This window comes from Piliocolobus tephrosceles, chromosome 8 (genome assembly GCF_002776525.5).
Source record: "Piliocolobus tephrosceles isolate RC106 chromosome 8, ASM277652v3, whole genome shotgun sequence".
NCBI lineage: Eukaryota > Metazoa > Chordata > Mammalia > Primates > Cercopithecidae > Piliocolobus > Piliocolobus tephrosceles.
The window spans coordinates 8,853,123-8,864,105 of NC_045441.1; positions in this window are offsets into that span (position 1 = coordinate 8,853,123).

Sequence of the window (10,983 nt, forward strand, 5' to 3'; positions counted from 1 at the left end):
ATACCAACGCATGCAATAAGGAGTAAAGGGTGGAATTAGAGAACAAAATGCTGAGAATCTGGCTCCAGGAAGAGAGATAAGAAGGTAGCCTGGGCTGTCTCCTAAGCAGGAGTAATTAAAGCACAGGGAACTGGGAAAGAAGTTATGAGTTACAGGGATGATGGGCACTGGGTATTTACAGTAGACGGGATTTATTAAGTACTGTGTGCCAGGTACATGTTATCTCTTTTATTTTACCTTAATTGTTTTAGAAACAGGGTCTCACTCTGTTGCCCAGGCTGGAATACAATGATGCAATACAGCTCACTGTGATCTCCAACTCCTGGGCTCAAGCGATCCTCCCACCTCAGCCTGAGTATCTGGGACTACAGGCATGAGCCACCACACCCAACTAATATTTTTAAATTATTTTTTGTGCAGTCAGGGTCATTAATCATAATGCTTACTATATTGGGTAAAATCCTTGTTAGGAGTTACTCTTTTAAATAATCAGATGGAGGAGGTTGAAGCCCTAAACAAAGGTTGCACTGATCTCAGAAAGTGGGATTCAAGGAGAGGAAAACAATGGAGAATTATTTAAAATGGATAGTAGAGATGGGAACACCAGGAATTTGGGATGAGGATGCTAAAAGTAAGATAAAAGATGGCCAGGCATGGTGGCTCACACCTGTGATCTCAGCACTTTAGGAAGCTGAGGCGGGCAGATTACCTGAGGTCGGAAGTTTGAGACCAGCCTGACCAACATGGAGAAACCCCCACCTCTACTAAAAATACAAAATTTGCCGGGTGTGGTGGTGCATACCTGAAATTGCAGCTACTTGGGAGGCTGAGACAGGAGAATGGCTTGAACCCAGGAGGCAGAGGTTGCAGTAAGCCAAGATGGCACTACTGCACTGCAGCCTGGGCAGCAAGAGCGAAACTCCATCTAAAAAAAACAAAAAACAAAAAACAAGAAAGGATTAGAAGTAATCATTCTGGCCGGGCGCGGTGGCTCATGCCTGTAATTCCAGCACTTTAGGAGGCTGAGATGGGCAGATCACGAGGTCAGGAGATCGAGACCATCCTGGCTAACATGGTGAAACCCCGTCTCTACTAAAAATACAAAAAAATAGGTGGGCGTGGTGGTGGGTACCTGTAGTCCCAGCTACTCGGGAGGCTGAGGCAGGAGAATGGCATGAACCCGGGAGGTGGAGCTTGCAGTGAGCAGAGATCGTGCCACTGCACTCCAGCCTGGGTGACAGAGAGAGACTCCATCTTAAAATTAAAAAAAGAAAAGTAATCATTCTACAATCATTAGACTGGGCAGATGAACTCTTAGATGGGTAGAAAAGTTGCAAAAAGGTAGAGCTTTAAAATAATTTTTTACTTGGTTTTGGAACACTTGTGAGTGTTGTCATGTCTGGTTCTCTTACTATTTACAAGATATCTGAAGAAACTGTTTACTGACTTCAGTGACTGCAAATCTGATTTTTCTCTTCCAGCCCACTCATAGGCTCCTTCTTGTGGCAAAATACGGTATTACTCTTAGGACTCAAACACCAACCTAAGTATAAATGTCTGGCAAGTGAAGACATTAAGAGTTTTGTTTTATTTGCAAACCATGCATCTGACAAAGGTCTAATAGCTAGCATCTGCAAGGAACTTAAACAAATTTACAAGAGAAAAACAAACAACCCGGACAGGAACAGACACTTCTGGAAAGAAGACATACATGCGGCCAGTAAGCATATGAAAAAACTCAACATCGCTGGTCATTAGGGAAATGCAAATCAAAACCATGATGAGATACCATCTCATGCCAGTCAGAGTGGCTATTATTAAAAAGTCAAAAAATGACAGATGCTGGCAAGGTTGCAGAGAAAAGGGAACATTTGCATATTGTTGCTGGGAGTGTAAATTAGTTCAATCATTGTGGGAAGCAGTATGACGATTCCTCAAAGAGCTAAAAGCAGAACTACTATTCGACCCAGCAATCCCATTATTGGGTATATACCCAGAGGAATATAAAGCATTCTACCATAAAGACACATCCGCCCAAGCAAGGTGGCTCGTGCCTGTCATCCCAGCACTCTGGGAGGCCAAGGCAGGCAGATCACCTGAGGTCAGGAGTTCAAGACCAGCCTGGTCAGCATGGTGAAACCCCATCTCTACTAAAAATACAAAAATTAGCTGGGCACAGTGGCTCACACCTGTAATCACAGCTACTCAGAAGGCCCAGGCAGGAGAATCATTTAAAACTGGCAGGCAGAGGTTGTAGTGAGCCGAGATTGCACCACTGCACTCCAGCCTGGGTGACAGAGTTAGACTCCATCTCAAAAAAAAAAAAAAAGACACATCCACAGAAATATTCATTGCAGCACTATGTACAATAGTGAAGACATGGAACCAACTTAAATGCCCATCAATGACAGATTGGATAAAGAAAATGTGGTACATATACACCATGAAATATTATGCAGCCATAAAAAAGAACAAGATCATGTCTTTTGAGGGAATATGGATGAAGCTGGAGTCTATAATCCTTAGCAAACTAATGCAGCAACAGAACACCAAATACCACATGTTCTCACTTATAAGTGGAAGCTAAATGATGAGAACTTATGAACACAAAGAAGGAAACAACAGACACTGGACTCTACTTGAGGGTGAGGGTGGGAGGAGGGAGAAGAGCAGAAAAGACAACTATTGGGCTTAATACCTGAGTGATGAAATAATATATACGACAAACCACCATGACACATGTTTACCTATGTAACAAATCTTCACATGTACCCTCAAACCTAAAATAAAAGGTTTAAAAAAGAGTTGTTTCCAAAATCCTTTCTTCCAAGTAAGTTGCAAATTGTATTGAATAAGAATAACCAGGGATGGGGCCGGGTGTGTTAATCCCAGCACTTTGGGAGGCCGAGGCAGGTCAATCACAAGGTCAGGAGATCCAGACCATCCTGGCTAACACAGTGAAACCTCGGCACTACTAAAAATACAAAAAATTAGCCGAGGGTCGTGGTGGGTGCCTGTAGTCCCAGCTACTCGGGAGGCTGAGGCAGGAGAACGGAGTGAACCAAGGAGATGGAGCTTGCAGTGAGCCGAGATCGCGCCGCTGCGCTCCAGCCTGGGCAACAGTGCAAGGTTCCATCTCAAAAAAAAAAAAAAAAAAAAAAAAAGAAGGAATATGATACCTGAGATAGTTTAAAATAATGGAGGTATTGATAACCATAAAAGTTGGTTCCAGGACTGTAGGATTGATCATTTAAAAGCATAGGACATAAGGAAAATCTTAGCTATGTTGATTTAGTATTCCATTGTCATGCTTACATGATGTATCAAGACGGCTTTTCTTAAAGCCTTTTATCTTAAGAACATGATTTCTAGAGTTGCAACGGCATATCGCACAGATATGTACTATGCTTGAGTGTGATTCCTTAGGAACGAATATGATTTGAACTCATTCACATTTAGAGAGGGTGTCAAGTTGAGAACCAGGCAGATTCATTTACCCTAAAAATGACTCTAAAACAAAAGGATTGAAGAAATTAGATTCCAGAGATTCTGGGTGGGAATTTTGAAGTATATTTACATTCAAGTGGAGACAAAAGAGGCCAAAATTCAAGAATTGTGGGCTGACAGGAGAGCTGTGGATTAAGCATCAATTCTATTAAAGGGGGGCTGGGCACAGTGGGTCACACTTTTAATCCCAGGGATTCAGGAGGCTGAGGTGGGAGGATGGCTTGAACCCAGGAGTTCAAGACCAGCCTGGGCAACTTAGCAAGACCCCACTACAGGTATGACCCATTTAGTCAGAGAAAATAAGCCAAATCCCTCAGGAGGAAATCACCTAGTCCTAATACTTTGAGCAAATAAAGAATAGCACATGACAGGAGGAACATTTCAAATTTTTTTTTGAAAAGCAAAAGGAAACATGAGCAGGCCAGGGCAAAGGAAGATTTGAATGTGAGCTCTGGCCTCACAACAGGAGAGATGGGTCAGGGTAGAAGAAGAGGAGGAGGAGGAAACCTCAGAAGATCCAAGTCTTGACCAGGTGTGGAGGGGGAGCAATGGGGCACAGAGCTACTCAGAATTCTACAAACTCTTTTTTATTTATTTATTTATTTATTTATTTTGAGATGGAGTCTTGCTTTGTCACCCACGCTGGAGTGTGGTGGCACGATCTCGGCTCACTGCAACCTCTGCCTCAGCCTCCCAAGTAGCTGGGATTACAGGTGCATGCCACCACACCTGGCTGATTTTTGTATGTTTAGTAGAGATGGGATTTCACCATGTTGGCCAGGCTGGTCTTGACCTCCTGACCTCAGGTGATCCACACACCTCAGCCTCCCAAAGTGCTAGAATACAGGTGTGAGCTACAGCGAGTGGCCTGAAAACTCTTTTACACAAACCCAAGCCTCTTCTGTGCCTGTTTCCCCAGACCCCTTGGCTCCCTGGGAGACCCAGCCCTCCTCTCCAGCCGCTCCACATCTCCACACCATGTTGGTCTTGGCCCACACAGCCAGAGCTTATTTGAGAGCCCTCAGCTCTCCAGGGCACAGCTCAAGGATACAGGAATTGGCCCTGGGGTTCTCAGATCCCCTCCGAGTCCCAGGGAGTGAGTTTCCTCAAATGAGTCAGCAACCGCCACGCACAGGTTTCAACCCCAAAAGACTACGTTGCACTTGGCCTCATCTTTTAATTAGCATAGAGCCCTTAGTTCCTACTAGACCTTTGCTCCACAAGAGGGAAGTCAATACTAAGCCTCAGCAAGACATCTGTTCCCACTGTGGGCCCCGAAGCTTAGTGAAGCTAACTTGCTGGCCTCTGGAGAACCAAAGTCTATGTCTAGAAATGGTTCTAGTAACTTCTCCACACCCCGTGATGAAATAGATTACTGGGCTTTTTCCTGATGTGATGCAAGATCGAATACACTTTGTGTAATTCACATTTTATACTACACCAGCCAAAACCACACGGACACTGTGCTACTGTCTTGGGTTGGTGACTCTCCTTTCATTCTACCTAATCACCCTGTGGCCCTGGGTGACAGCCAGCCTCTCTCCAGCCAAGGAGATCACGACTACAGTTGTGTAGTATTTGGTTCACAAAAACTCTAAACAGGAAATTCATGCCATTCCAAGCTGCAGTGCAGTGCAATGGTGTGATCATAGCTCACTACAACCTTGAGCTCCTGGGTTCAAGCAATCTTTCCACCTTAGTCTACTGAGTAGCAGGGACTACAGGCATGCACCACCATGCCCAGTTCTTTTTTCGTTGGTTTGCTTTTGTAGAGACGGGAGTTTCATTATGTTGTCCAGGATGGTCTCAAACTCCTGGACTCAAGTGATCCTCTCACCTTAGCCTTCCAAAGTACTGGCATTATAGGCATGAGCCGACCATGCCTAGCCTCATATTCTTATTTTTCCTATACAATATTGGATGAGCAATATGTAGAAATACTGACTTTAACAGGTTTATTCCGTTTAGTCAGAGAAGATAAGCCAAATCCCTCAGGAGGAAATCACCCAGTCCTAATACTTTGAGCAAATAAAGAATAGCACATGACAGGAGGAACATTTCAAATTTTTTTTGAAAAGCAAAAGGAAACATGAGCAGGCCAGGGCAAAGGAAGGTTTGAATGTGAGCTCTGGCCTCACAACAGGAGAGATGGGTCAGGGTAGAAGAGGAGGAAACCTCAGAAGATCCAAGTCTTGACCAGGTGTGGAGGGGGAGCAATGGGGCACAGAGCTACTCAGAATTCTACAAACTCTTTTTATTTATTTATTTATTTTGAGATGGAGTCTTGCTCTGTCACCCAGGCTGGAGTGTGGTGGCATGATCTCGGCTCACTGCAACCTCTGCCTCAGCCTCCCAAGTAGCTGGGATTACAGGTGCATGCCACCACACCTGGCTGATTTTTGTATGTTTAGTAGAGATGGGATTTCATCATGTTGGCCAGGCTGGTCTTGACCTCCTGACCTCAGGTGATCCACACACCTCAGCCTCCCAAAGTGCTGGAATACAGGTGTGAGCTACAGCGCGTGGCCTGAAAACTCTTATACACAAACCCAAGCCTCTTCCGTGCCTGTTTCCCCAGACCCCTTGGCTCCCTGGGAGACCCAGCCCTCCACTCCAGCTGCTCCACATCTCCACACCATGTTGGTCTTGGCCCACACAGCCAGAGCTTATCTGAGAGCCCTCAGCTCTCCAGGGCACAGCTCAAGGATACAGGAATTGGCCCTGGGGTTCTCAGATCCCCTCCGAGTCCCAGGGAGTGAGTTTCCTCAAATGAGTCAGCAACCGCCACGCACAGGTTTCAACCCCAAAAGACACAGCAGAGCTCTCACCTTGACCTTCTCATGAAGCTTCACCTGCCTGTGTCTGCGCTTTTCGTTCCCGTGTGACAAGAACTTTCTTTACATCCTGTCCTTAGCCTCCCACTCTGGATTACTCCAAAGTCCATCCTCCAAGTTAGGTTCCTTAAGGAATCACTCCCAGCCTTCAGAATTGTGAGTCAAACATCTCATCTTTTTGGAAAGCCTAAATTTGAAGGCTATCCTCCCCACCAAACCACCTGTTTTTGTTTGTTTGTTTGTTTGTTTGTTCGTTTTCGTAATGCTTTGGCTCCAACTTGGAAGTCAAAACTGAGAAATTACTTCTTTAGCCTAATGAAATCCACATTTCCTTTTCTGGAGCAAAAACTCCTATCTGAACATAGACAGCCCCAGGAAAGAAAGCTCAATCAAGAGGGAAAAATACAGCAACTATATTTTTCAATTCAGAATAGGATGACACCCTCAACAAATCAAAGGATAAAGAATAAACAACATAGGTCAACAAGGAAATCAAAAGCTCATGGAAGCAGGTCAGGGCTAAAGAACACTGAAAAGTGGGATCTGGCCTAATCTGTAACAACAGAGAGGAGTGGGATGGACAAGGAAGAGGAAATCTCAGAAAACCAAAGTCCTGGACAGGTGTCGGGGATGGGGAGAGGGGCCCAGAGCCACTGAGACATCCAGAGAAAAACCCCCGCAGGGAATGATGCATCAGAGATGTGAAGACCTAAGAGCTTGCCAAGAGGAGGTCAAAAGAGTGTTTCTGCCAAGGAAGGTGGGTCGGTCGCCACCGTAATCTCAGCACTTTGGGAGGCTGAGGCTGGTGGATCACCTGAGGTCAGGAGTTTGAGACCGGCCTGGCCAACATAACGAAACCCCATCTCTACTAAAAATAAAAAAATTAGCTGGGCATGGTGGCAGGCACCCGTAATCGCAGCTACTCACAAAGCTGAGGCAGGAGAATCACTTGAACTCAGAAGAAGGAGGTTCCGGGGAGCCGAGATCATGCCACTGCACTCCAGCCTGGGTGACAGAACAAGACTCCATCTCAAAAAAAAAAAAGAGTGTTTCTAACCAGGTCAGCATGAAACAGCTTGTAGATGTGGGGAACACAGGAGCCTGACAAGGGAGGTGACCCGGGGATAGGGCTGGGCCATGAGCATAGACTAGGCATCAGGGATGATAAAGGAGTCCAGAGAACCAGATGTGGGTCCTTCGACGGTCACTGCTTGCTCAACCAAAGGAGGACCACCAACAGATTCTCCCACAGGCAGGACCACACCCAAGTGCAAATTGAGGAGGCCCCAACCCAAAGAGTCTCATTGCCAAAATTGATCTCCTTTAATAATTTCTCAGTCACCTTAGAACAGCATGTCACTTTGTATACCCCATGTTATATTGTTCATAATATTCAACAGAAGAGAGGATGATATTACTCCCAATATCGCAGGAGGTGTACACTCCCCTGTGATATTGTTCCTAATCTCCAGGGGGGAAGAAGATGATACTACTTCCAATATTGCAGTGGGGTGTACACCCCACCGTGATGGTTTTCATAATATCCACGGGGAAAGAGGATAATATTACTCCCAATATCGCAGGGGGTGTACATCCCTCCTGTGATATTTTTTGAAATATCCATGGGCAGAAACAATCATATCACTCCCAATATCGCGGGGGGTGTACACGCCCCTGTGATATTGTTCATAATATGAAGGGAAAAAACGGAATATTATTCTCTCGCCCCTGAATATTACAAACAATATCACGGGAGGAGGTTCATCCCCTGCGATATTGGGAGTAATATCATCTTCTCCTCCCCTAAATAGTACAAACAATATCACAGGTGAATGTACACCCCCTGCGATACTGGGAATAATATCAGCCTCTCTTTCCGTGAATATTACGAGCAGTATCACAGGGGGTGTGATACTGTTTGTAAAATTGTTCGTAATACCCCCAGTGATATTGTTCGTAATGTTAAGGCTGAGGTGGGAGGATAACTTGAGGTCAGGAGTTCAAGACCAGCCTGGTCAACAAGGTGAAACCCCATCTCCACTAAAAATACAAAAATTGGCTGGGCGTGGTGGCTCACACCTATAATCCCAACACTCTGGGAGGCTGAGGTGGGCAGATCACGAGGTCAGGAGATCGAGACCATCCTGGCTAACACAGTGAAACTCCGTCTCTACTAAAAATGCAAAAAATTAGCCGGGTATGGTGGCGGACTCCTGTGGTCCCAGCTACTCGGGAGGCTGAGGCAGGAGAATGGTGTGAATCCAGGGGGCAGAGCTTGCTGTGAGCCGAGATTGCCCAACTTCACTCTAGCCTGGGCGAGAGCGAGACTCTGTCTCAAAAAAAAACAAAAATTAGCTGGGCGTGGTGACAGTCACCTGTAATCCTGTCTACTCAGGAGGTGGAGGCAGGAGAATCACTTGAACCTGGGAGGCAGAGGTTGCAGTGAGCCAAGATCACGCCACTGTACTCTAGCCTGGATGACAAAGTGAGACTCCATCTCCCAAAAAAAAAAAAAAAAAAAAAGGGCTATTAAAGGAGACACTCCAAGGTAGGGCTTCCTCCAGTGGCACTTGAAGTTGGTCCCACCTGCAGGAGAATCTGTGGGTGGTCCTCTGTCGAGGAAACAGGAGGTGACTGTGGAGGGACCCACATGTGGCTCTCTGGATCTCTTCACTCTCCCTGATGTGTTGACTCAATGCTCCTGGGACAGCCATACTCCCAGGTGACCCTCCTTGTCAGGCCCTCTTACCCTCCCCTCTCAGCTGTCTCAGGCCCACCCGTTAGGAACAATCTTTTGACCCTCTTCTTGGCAAGCTGTCCTAAAGGGTCCCATCATTTCGAAAATCTCATACTTTGCAGGAAGTTTTCACTGAGTGTGTCAGTGGCTCTGTGCCCTCTCCTTCTCCCCGACACCTGGCCAGGACTTGGGTTTTTTGAGGTTTCCTCCCCCTTATCCACTTCCACCCATCTCTCCTGCTCTAGATGACACCAGGTGTCCCATGCCAATCTTCCTAGCTCTGACCTGCTCATCTGCACTTTCGGTTTCCTCACTGACCTGAAATGTTTATACTTCACTTTTGATTTCTTCAAGATATTCTTATATTTTAAAATATTGGCTGAACACGGTGGCTCATGCCTGTAATCCCAGCACTTTGGGAGGCTGAGGTGAGTGGATCACGAGGTCAGGAGTTCGAGACCAGCCTGGTCAAGATGATGAAAACCTGTCTCTCCTAAAAATACAAAAATTAGCCAAGAGTGGTGACATGCACCTGTAGTCCCAGCTACTCGGGAGGCTGAGACAGGACAATCACTTGAACCCAGGAGGCGGAGGTTGCAGTGAGCCAAGATAGCGCCACTGCATTCCAGCCTGGGTGACAGAGTGAGACTCCGTCTCAAAAATAAATAAATAAATAAAATATTAATGGCTATATTTCTCTTTTTTTCTTCTTCTTATTTGGACCCTTCTGCTGTTTGAATAGCTTTCCCAAGAGAATGTGGATTTCATTTAGACAAAAGAAATAATTTTTCAGCTTCCATTTCCAAGTTGGACCAAAGCGGTAAAAAAATTTAACCTTCGGCCGGGCGCGGTGGCTCATGCCTGTAATGCCAGCACTTTGGGAGGCCGAGGGGTGGGAACACGAGGTCAGGAGATCGAGACCATCCTGGCTAACACAGTGAAACCCCATGTCTACTAAAAAAACACAAAAAAATTAGCCGGGCGTGGTGGCGGGCGCCTGTAGTCCCAGCTACTCAGGAGGCTGAGGCAGGAGAATGGCGTGAACCCGGGAGGCGGAGCCTGCAGTGAGCCGAGATCGCGCCACTGCACTCCAGCCTGGGCGACAGAGCAAGACTCCGCCTCAAAAAAAAAAAAAAAAAAATTTAACCTTCAAATTTGGGCTTTCCTGAAAGATAAGATGATTAACCCAGAATTCTGCAGGCTGGGAATGACTCTATTAGGGACCTCAGCTTGGAGGATGAATTTTGGAATAATAGAGAGTGGGAGGCTGAGTATAGGACATAAAGGAAGTTCTTGTCACACCGGAAGGAAAAGCACAGACACAGGCAGGTGAGACTTCATGAGGTCAGGGTGAGAGCTCTGCTGTGTCTTTTGGGGTTGAAACCTGTGCATGACCGTTGGTGACTCAGTTGAGGAAACTCACTCCCAGGGACTCAACTCGGAGGGAGTCTGAGAACCTCAGGGCCAATTCCTGCTTCTTTGAGCTTCACCCTGGGGAGCCGAGAGGTTTCAAATAAGCTCTGGCTATTTGGACCAAGACCAACATTGTGTGGAAAAATACAATAGCTGATGTGGAGGGCGGGGTCTCCCAGGAAGCCAAGGAGTATGGGGAAACTGAGGCACAGAAGAGGTTTGGGTTTGTGTGAAAGCTTGAAGAGTTCTAGCACCTCACAGTCAGAGAGGCCATGGCCACACCTATGTATGTCAGCACAGGACGCCTAAACAGTCCCCCAAGGGAAAGGGGGTTCAGACCACACTTGGGATTGCCCAGGTCAAAGTGCCCAGGAACCATGACCTCCAGGGGAAACCAAGAGTTTCAGATGAATCCAGTGCTTGAGGGCAGAACCAATGAGAAAATCTAGTCACATTTCTACAGCACATCACCGTTAAAAATAGTATTCTCTG